The sequence below is a fragment of the Chelmon rostratus genome, chromosome 5, assembly GCF_017976325.1.
Source record: "Chelmon rostratus isolate fCheRos1 chromosome 5, fCheRos1.pri, whole genome shotgun sequence".
Classification (NCBI taxonomy): domain Eukaryota; kingdom Metazoa; phylum Chordata; class Actinopteri; order Chaetodontiformes; family Chaetodontidae; genus Chelmon; species Chelmon rostratus.
The window spans coordinates 6,544,862-6,553,080 of record NC_055662.1 but is presented as its reverse complement, the minus strand read 5'-3'; the positions used below and the strand labels follow the sequence as shown (position 1 = coordinate 6,553,080).

At 42.4% G+C, this 8,219-nt stretch overlaps 1 non-coding gene across 1 annotated transcript; it reads left to right on the top strand.

The window, feature by feature from the left end:
• Positions 1-6,510: 6,510 nt before the first annotated feature.
• trnae-cuc lies at positions 6,511-6,582 on the top strand. The gene has a single exon. It is a non-coding gene; the product is annotated as a tRNA-Glu (tRNA).
• The last annotated feature ends 1,637 nt before the right edge of the window (positions 6,583-8,219 follow it).

Here is an 8,219-nt window from a genome sequence, read left to right as displayed (position 1 = left end):
AATTGCAGTGGGTCTAGTGAGTCAAGAAGAGGGGATGTAATGAAAGTTGACTGTAGAGGTGAGAGCTACTAGCAGTCATTCGGGCAGAGGGCTTTGGTCTTTCGGTAGACACTTTTTGAAACATGTGAGGACTACAGACTGGAGCAGGGAGTAGAAAACCTCTGCAAAGACATCTGACTCACCTTGAGAGCTTGGCCAGGGACGCCATCAGGCTCCGCTGCTGTGCATGGATTAATCCTTTTGAAGGACGTGCACACATCTGCACCGCATGGATGTTCAAGTGGGAAGAAAGTGATGCAGGCATTAAAGATGCTTCCAATTAAAATACATTTGTTTGAAATTCATGCTGAGGATCACAAAAAAGTGGAAAATTAATGTTGTTGTGCATGAATCGTATTGATTAAATTTCTCAAACTGCCATGAGACTGTGTTGCACGTCAGGTCCTGAAACAAATCATCAGTTATCACAAACTAACTGACATGCAGCAAACCTTGTGTGGCTTCACTTTTTGGTCACCCCACTGCAGATGCTTCAGTCATTTTGCCCTGACTTTATGCTTTTATGTCACATCCAATGATAATATAATGTCTATCTAATAAGCTAAACTGAGCTTTGAAATGATCTGCAGTGGGTTATTGTTTATTTTGTGTGTGCACAGGAGCTATATCTAACTATGTTAGTCAGGCCTACTTCGAAACATTTGGCATCTTAAAAGTGTCTTGCAAAGACTGTGCAGCCTCTTATCTTTGTGTAAACCATCATTTCAGTCTTCACGTGTGCTGTGTGATGCTGTTATAACAAAGTAGAGCAGGTACTGACAAAACAGCCAGCTCCTGCTTTGACAGTCACGTCAAACAGGCAGCACTTTTTGTCAGCTGTGCCAAACTAACATTTTCACGCTATTTGGCAAGTTGAAGCATCACGCTGCCAGATCTCTGCACCGGAGGATCTCTCACGCACACATGTTTTTGTTTCCCCGTATCTCTCTGACGATGCTAAATTCTTGTCTGGGTGTCTTCTGATGCAGGTTCATTGTGGTTTCACAGACTGTTGGTGCCTCGGTATGTGGTGTGTAAACGCTAATCCCGAGATATACATCATTAACAGCTCGTGCTGATAGTGAACTTTAATGCTTTCTTAACCGAAAGTCAGCGCTGTCTAATCAACAGCAAACTTAAAAGATTTATTTTCACGAAGTCTGTGTGATGGATACGATTTCCCTGACTTTCCCATGCCATTTTATTTGATTCGTGTACAGCAGCATGCAAACGTGCACAGGATCCAAAACGCTGACAGAAGCAGCGTGTGTTGTGTTGTATTAGAACAACTCTGTGATGAATGGTTTAATGTAAATACTTTTATGAGCTGAAGTCTATCATGTCAGTACAACATGCGTAAACAACAAAACATGAAACCATTCTGTCAATAAAAAGGCTTGTTAAAAACCAGGAAGTATCAAACGGACCAACGTCTTGGCCATCTGGTTCCAGTAATGGCTTCGGTATTGGAAAATATATCTCAGATGTGGACTTTGCTTTCTAATCATTACTTCAGCTGCCTTCAAAAGAGCCCCAGAAAACACAGGGCCAAGATCCAGCTTTGTCCTATTACGAGATGATCTGCTAAAAACATCCTGTTGGATTCGTCGTCTCACCGAAACCTTCAAATTGACAAAGCTGATGAAGTACTATTTTGATTGCTTGCACGGCAGAGGTTAGGAAAGTATTCAATTATGCCTCCAATATTAATACCACACACTTGATTTCGGTCTGTGTGATAGCACGCCACTAAGCTGACAACTGGAAAGTCTGACTGAATCGTTCTCACTGAAACACACCAGAACCTGTGTAAATGTGCTTCTGTTTAAACAAAAACCTTTGACCTGATGAACACCTGCACATCCTTATATTGTTTGTTGTCTATTCAACAGCTGGTAAATTTAATGCAGAACGTTAATGTGGCGCTCCCAATATTTAGTGGTTGATGCGTAATTGCATGATGAGTACCGAAAAATAATGTTGATTCAGATGACAACCCTTAAACAGTCCTGAGCAAATGCGCTCCTGTTTGAATAACAGTTGTGTGCAGCTTCTTTAAACATCACATCTTCAGTAGCAACCAGTGGGATTGAGGATGAGTGCCACAGACAGGGTTGGGAAGTTGGAGAGTCCTGATAAGAGAACTAATGCCTCTCTGGTGTTTCTATGTGATTTTTTGACTGTAAGAAAAATATAGAATAATTCTGGTCTTATCTATAAGTATTAGAACTTTAAATTGTACAGATGTTGGAGTTATTTTGTGTTCAAACCTTTTCCGTACAGTACTTCCTGTTAAAACTTTACCACCCTTCCAGAGAGCTGCTTCACACAGATTTTTCCGACCTCTGAGATCACAGTGAATGTTGTCTGTGACTAATAACTCCACACCAGAGGAGGTTCTACTTACCTCTTTCTCCCCTCCGTGTTTCAAAGACACATCTGGGGAACTTTTGGATACCACTGTCTATTTAAGATGCAGCTCTAAATCCTCACATTAACAGGCGGAAACAATAAAGTGTTATTAAGACTTATAGTGCAAATATTTGGCAGCAAATAAGCCATCGTAACACGACTTTCTCTTTTTTTTTAAAATTCCTCTTCACAGGCCCAAATGTTCGTTTTATGGATCTCTGAACCATAGCTGAGCCTTGAGGTTTTAAAAAGTGAGACACCTCTCTGTTCTTAATCCATGCATGTGCCTTCAAAGCTATTTTCCCCACTGCTGTAAAATCATCTGTGTGTTTAATGGTATAGCTGTATTCTCTCTTTTACGCCTCGCCATCAGTAGCCAGCAACCTAAAAAGGGTGATTTTTGGAGGGTTTTGTGCAGGCAGCTCAGGCAGCCACAACATCGCCATCATAAAGCAGGAACATGTTTACAAACGACATTGAGAATGTAACATTAAAATGATTTCCTGCAGCCATTAACATGAAATGTATCATCTTTAACGCCGTTTGGACCGGATTTTGAAACCCTTAAACACATTAGCATGACTACGGCTTCTCCAGAATGTGCGACTGCATAAATTTACAAAGTCATTTAAATACAGACGTGTTTTTGGCTTTTCTGCTGACCCTGAGCTGCAGAGCGAACCATTAATATCTCCGGCTTGTCTGCAGGATCCAGGAAGAGAGACGAGTCGGCACACTGTGTTAGAGACCTGGTTTCTCAGGAATTCTGGGATCACAGTCAAATTGGCAGATTAGTCATATCAATCTTCTGGCTGTTGACCGCCCAGAACCTCGGGCTGTTTGCCTCTCGCTAGTGCAGCTCGCATTGTGTGATTACGACTGCAACGGCATTGAAATCCGGGGGGAGAAGAGGAGAACCCGAAAATACAATAAAACAGAGAAACAATTGTTTTCGTTTTCACACGAGTCCACGAGGGGCAGGAGGAGGGGGCGCAGGATGGCCTACACATGTGGCCGGCAGCCATATGTTTTTGAATAATAGCCATTAGTTTTAAGAGGATGATGTCATTGTAGGTTTGCTGTTCCAGTAACTATATTCCTGCAGTCCTGGATCAGATCCCTGAAATGACTCCTGCAATGCGTGATTCTTCAGTGAGGAAGAAGCCTGGATTGATTGGTGAGTCTGCTTCCTCGGCCCGATCACATGAAGTTCCGATCAAATAAGGCTTTGTTGCATAAGGGATTAGTCTTAGAGGAGAAAAAACAAAAAGATCATGTCTCCCTCCAGCACTGGTGGATTTTTGATTCACTCCGATTTTTATTCATAGCTTTCAGCAAGCAGTTAAAGCTCTTCCTCTTCAGAAAGCTCTCGCCGAGTCTCAGCCTCTGCCTGTGGACTTGGGCGAGGATGTGAGCGAATACGAGTCTCTGGATAAAGTTGTGTCGTGCCAGTGTCAACATGGCTGTGCTGCTTTGGGAGCACTTCGCTGACTATCAATCACCAGCGACCAGCCACAAGTTGTAAAAACATTTGGTGAAAAACTGAGGATTTATGATTGGTCATTAAAAGCCATGAAGACCTGTCAGAAATAACCACAGAGGCTAATGCAAAGTTGTGCTGCAATGGAAGCAGCTGGGTCAACTTTGGGGACCTGAATTTCAAGTGTTTTGGATGATTGATTTGAAATAACTATTCGCTGATGGTTTTAACAGGAATCAGACATTAAAATGTAAAAAACTAGAGTTATTCAGCTATTCAGTAGGTTATTCTCTGGTTTCCGCTGCATTCTTCGCTGGTTATGCAGTTCATGGAGAACAAAAGAAATCCATTCTACATTCCCACAAAGCATTCATTTGTATTTGCATTCCTCGCAAAAGCATAAATTCACATCACGTCACATCACTTTGCTACTTCACGAAGATTTATAACATAGCAAACTATTCCGCAAATAAAACTGCGGGCAAAGCGAGTTGGGCAGGTTTCCCTGTTTGCAACACACATAAGGCACATTTACAACAAATCGGCTGCATCAGCTGTACAACACTTTAGCCGATGCACGAGGAGAGAGCTCTGTCGCTCTGGAATCAGCCAAATCCACCACGACAGCCTGTTAAAACTTCAGTTGTTGCTCAATAAAGTCTCTCCTGCTTGCAAAGCCAACAATTTTAAGTGAATTTCATAAGTTGTTCCCCCAATAAACTGATACTTAGCAAAACAGCTGTTACTTAGCAAAGTTATGACCAGGATGTATGCAAGGGTTAACCCACCTAAGCTCATTTTCACCAGGATTTAACTGCACACTGGAGGTTGGTTACTCATTCCTCTGACATGCGTCTTCATTACCTAAGCAATGTTTACTGTAATACATACTGACATCATTCTGTCACCACAACTGTCTTGTGATTTCAAGCAAATCCATCCAACACATACATATACACTTTTACTAATGTTAGTAATGCATTCTTTATGCAGTGAACTAGTACAGAGGGACTGTGAAAATGATAAGATGGTTAGAGGAGTTGAAAAAGGAGGAGGGTTGTGTTTTTTTATTTTTGCTGACGGGACCATATGTAAATCCTGTTGTCATTAGCACTTAACACACAGCTGATCTGAGGCCAGATCATTTGTTTTGCAGTTATTTTGACATAAACCAAAGTATGGGACAAAATAAAATTTTAAGCAGATGATGGCATGGCACGACATGAAATGTCACGAGGTAAAGTTAAAAAACACATCCTCTGGGGACCATGAATGTGTATATAAAATTTCACAGTAATCCATCCGATAGCTGTTGAGATATTTTTTTTAAAAAAAGTCAAATGATCACCAAAGTTAATAGGACACATCGTCTGGGCACCATGAATATCTGATCCACATTTGTGCCGATCCATGTAGAAGATGCAGATATGCAGTGTTTGACAGGATGACTGAAATTGGCTTGTGTCTGCTGGTGGCACCACAGGAAAAGTCAGACATCAGCATGGTTAGAATGTATTTTCTAAGCACTGTCGAGTCTGAAGTCTTGTCGCAGTCCATCCAGGTGTTGTTCAGATATTGCTCTGTGTGTCGGGTAGGTCTTGTTGGTTACAGCGCTCCTCTGCTGCACAGGAAGTGACAGTGTGTGTCCTCTCAGAAGACCACTGGCTGCTAGGCCCGTCACAACCAACTCCTGCTGCGCAGCCAAACTCTTTTAAAATCCACAGAACTTTATTTTTAATTCCAGTGCATACCCCAAAGTTTCCACAGCTACCAAATATATCAGGTTGGGTTCAAGGGAAATGTGTGTAAAGCGATACAGATAGAATGGTGCAGCCACAAAGACATGGCGTGTTTGGTTTGAATATTTAAAGGTAGGGCAGAGTAAAACTGTGTGTTGCTCAATCTGTCATTCCATGCATGTGGCCATGTTGTGTGTCAAACTCCATCTTCTCAACACTGCTGTCAATTTCAAACGCGAAAGGGTTTTCCTTTAACTCTCTATTTTCTGATCCATCCTCTTGGAGTCATCACGCTAATGTCTACAGTAACCTTACAAATCCTCTTAGAAGGCTTGTAGCTTTGTTTTTTTTTCCTCACCTCCTGACAGTTTTAGCACTTAGTTTCACTTTGTCATTGCCGTCGGCAGGAAATGTGTTTCAAACCTTTCACTGTGCAATAAACAGAAGAGGGACTGAGTTGTAAACATGAGCAGTGATTACCACCAACTGTCAAACAACTAAGACTAAGCACAGCCATGCTAGCGGCCCACTGTGAGGCTGCGCTTACGTCAGAATGCTAATGCGCTCACGATGACAGTGCTATCATGCGGCTGTTTCACAAGTGTAATGTTTACCACTTGTACATGAATCGTTGTAGTTTTATGCTAGCATGCAAGGATTTTGCTAATTAGCAAAATGCTTGATGAAAAGTCAGGAGTTCACTGCGATTATTGTGTACCCCAAGGAGGCTTGAATGTTTGAATCAATGATGGCGATCCATTTAACAATTGTGGAGACATTGTACTCCAGACCAATATTGCTAGTGGTGCTAGAGGAAAGGTCAGGAGCTCACCACTGAAGTCCCTGGTGGTCTAGTGGCTAGGATTCGGCGCTCTCACCGCCGCGGCCCGGGTTCGATTCCCGGTCAGGGAATGCTCACCTTATGTGTGTCCTCCTTAGGGGCAGCCGTGGCCTAGAGGTTGGGCTGGACTGGTAGAAAAATTGACTGATGTGCCCTTGAGCAAGGCATTTAACCCCCAATAAGCACCAGGTCCCTTGAATCCTGTGTGTTTCACTGCATGTTGCATGTGTGTATGTTTGGTATCAATAAAGTAAATGAACTTAAACTCAAAGTGATGAGGATTCGTCCTCTAGCCAAATCTAATATTTCTTATTTCTGACTGACACTTCCAACCCTGGAGCCATGCTGCTGAGAGGCCTGAAAAATAGAAGATCATCTATATGGAAAATCAAGAGAAAAGACATGACAGCAGCGTTGCACTCCATGGTTAATTGACAAGTGCCTCCTGGAGGGAAGATTCACAAAGCAAGCAGCCCCTGGCTATGAATCTTTGATTGTTTCAAACAGCCTGCTGGAAAATTAACAGTGGATCCATCAAGACAGCAGCTACTGAAGGTTAGCTCCTCATTTATAATAGCAGCTTTCCCTCACTACTATCCTTCTCCCAGGTTTGTTCAGTCATGCCCTTCGTAGCTCCAGCACATTAGTGGTTATTCTCTGGGTTGAATTTCGAACTCACTCCGGGGGGGTGGCTTTGAACTGTGGCCGCCTACTTATTATCTTATCATGATACATTTATGCAAAAAAAAAAAAAAAAAGACAGCTTCATGGAGTTTTTCCGCCTGAAATGAACACACATTGCATATTTCGTTTTCCTGGCACGGCTCCCTCTTGGAAAACGTTGAAGGTGAAGGTGGCCTTTGAAAAGAATGCACATGCCATTTAGCAGCTGTAATTATGAATGCACTCTTTCCTCAGGTAGCAGGTGAAACTATGAGCACGAGAGGAAGGATGAGATTAAGTAAATGCAACTAGTACATCTAAACTATAGCATTCAGAGGCTGAATGTCTGGTGTGTTTAACCGTGCACCAGTACGCAGGATCGAGGACCTCAGCTTTCACCAGAGTCACTGTAAAAATGTGGACTACTCAGAGACATGTGAAAGGGCAAAGATATCTTGATTGTTAGATATAATTGAGTAAATTATGGTTGATAATGGCTGCAGGTGATGTTAGAAATGCAGTCTAGTGTTTGTTTGCTTAATGGCCTACAATTTAGAGTTTTGAGGCCTATAATTGTAATTGTTGCAGCAAATTGAAGCTAACCTGAGTGTTCTGATCCTGTACCTGGGTTGGATCAGTCCAGTGAGTCATGATGTGGATTGTACTGCCACACAGGCCCTCTAAATGTAACTCTCCCAGCTGCATGTGTCCCAGTTTCATCCTTTTTTCTGAAGTAAAACCTTGCTTTTGTGACTTTTTACCCTCACCCCAAAACCAAATTCATCCTACAGAACCAGCTGGAACAAGGAGGCGAAAGATTACAGCCATAAACATAACGTAGCCTAATGGAGTGTTTACTGTGTGTGACAGGAAATGAAAATGGTCGCTTAACAGGCATGATGTAATTGGTTGTTTTAGCTGGCTGCATGAGCAGTGCAGCCCCCAAACGCTGCACATCTCTTTTAGAGCAAGGAGGTTTAAAAAATGCTGTTCGTTATTCGAATCCTAATAGAGTCAAAGTCCTGACGCACGCTGGCTGTTGCTC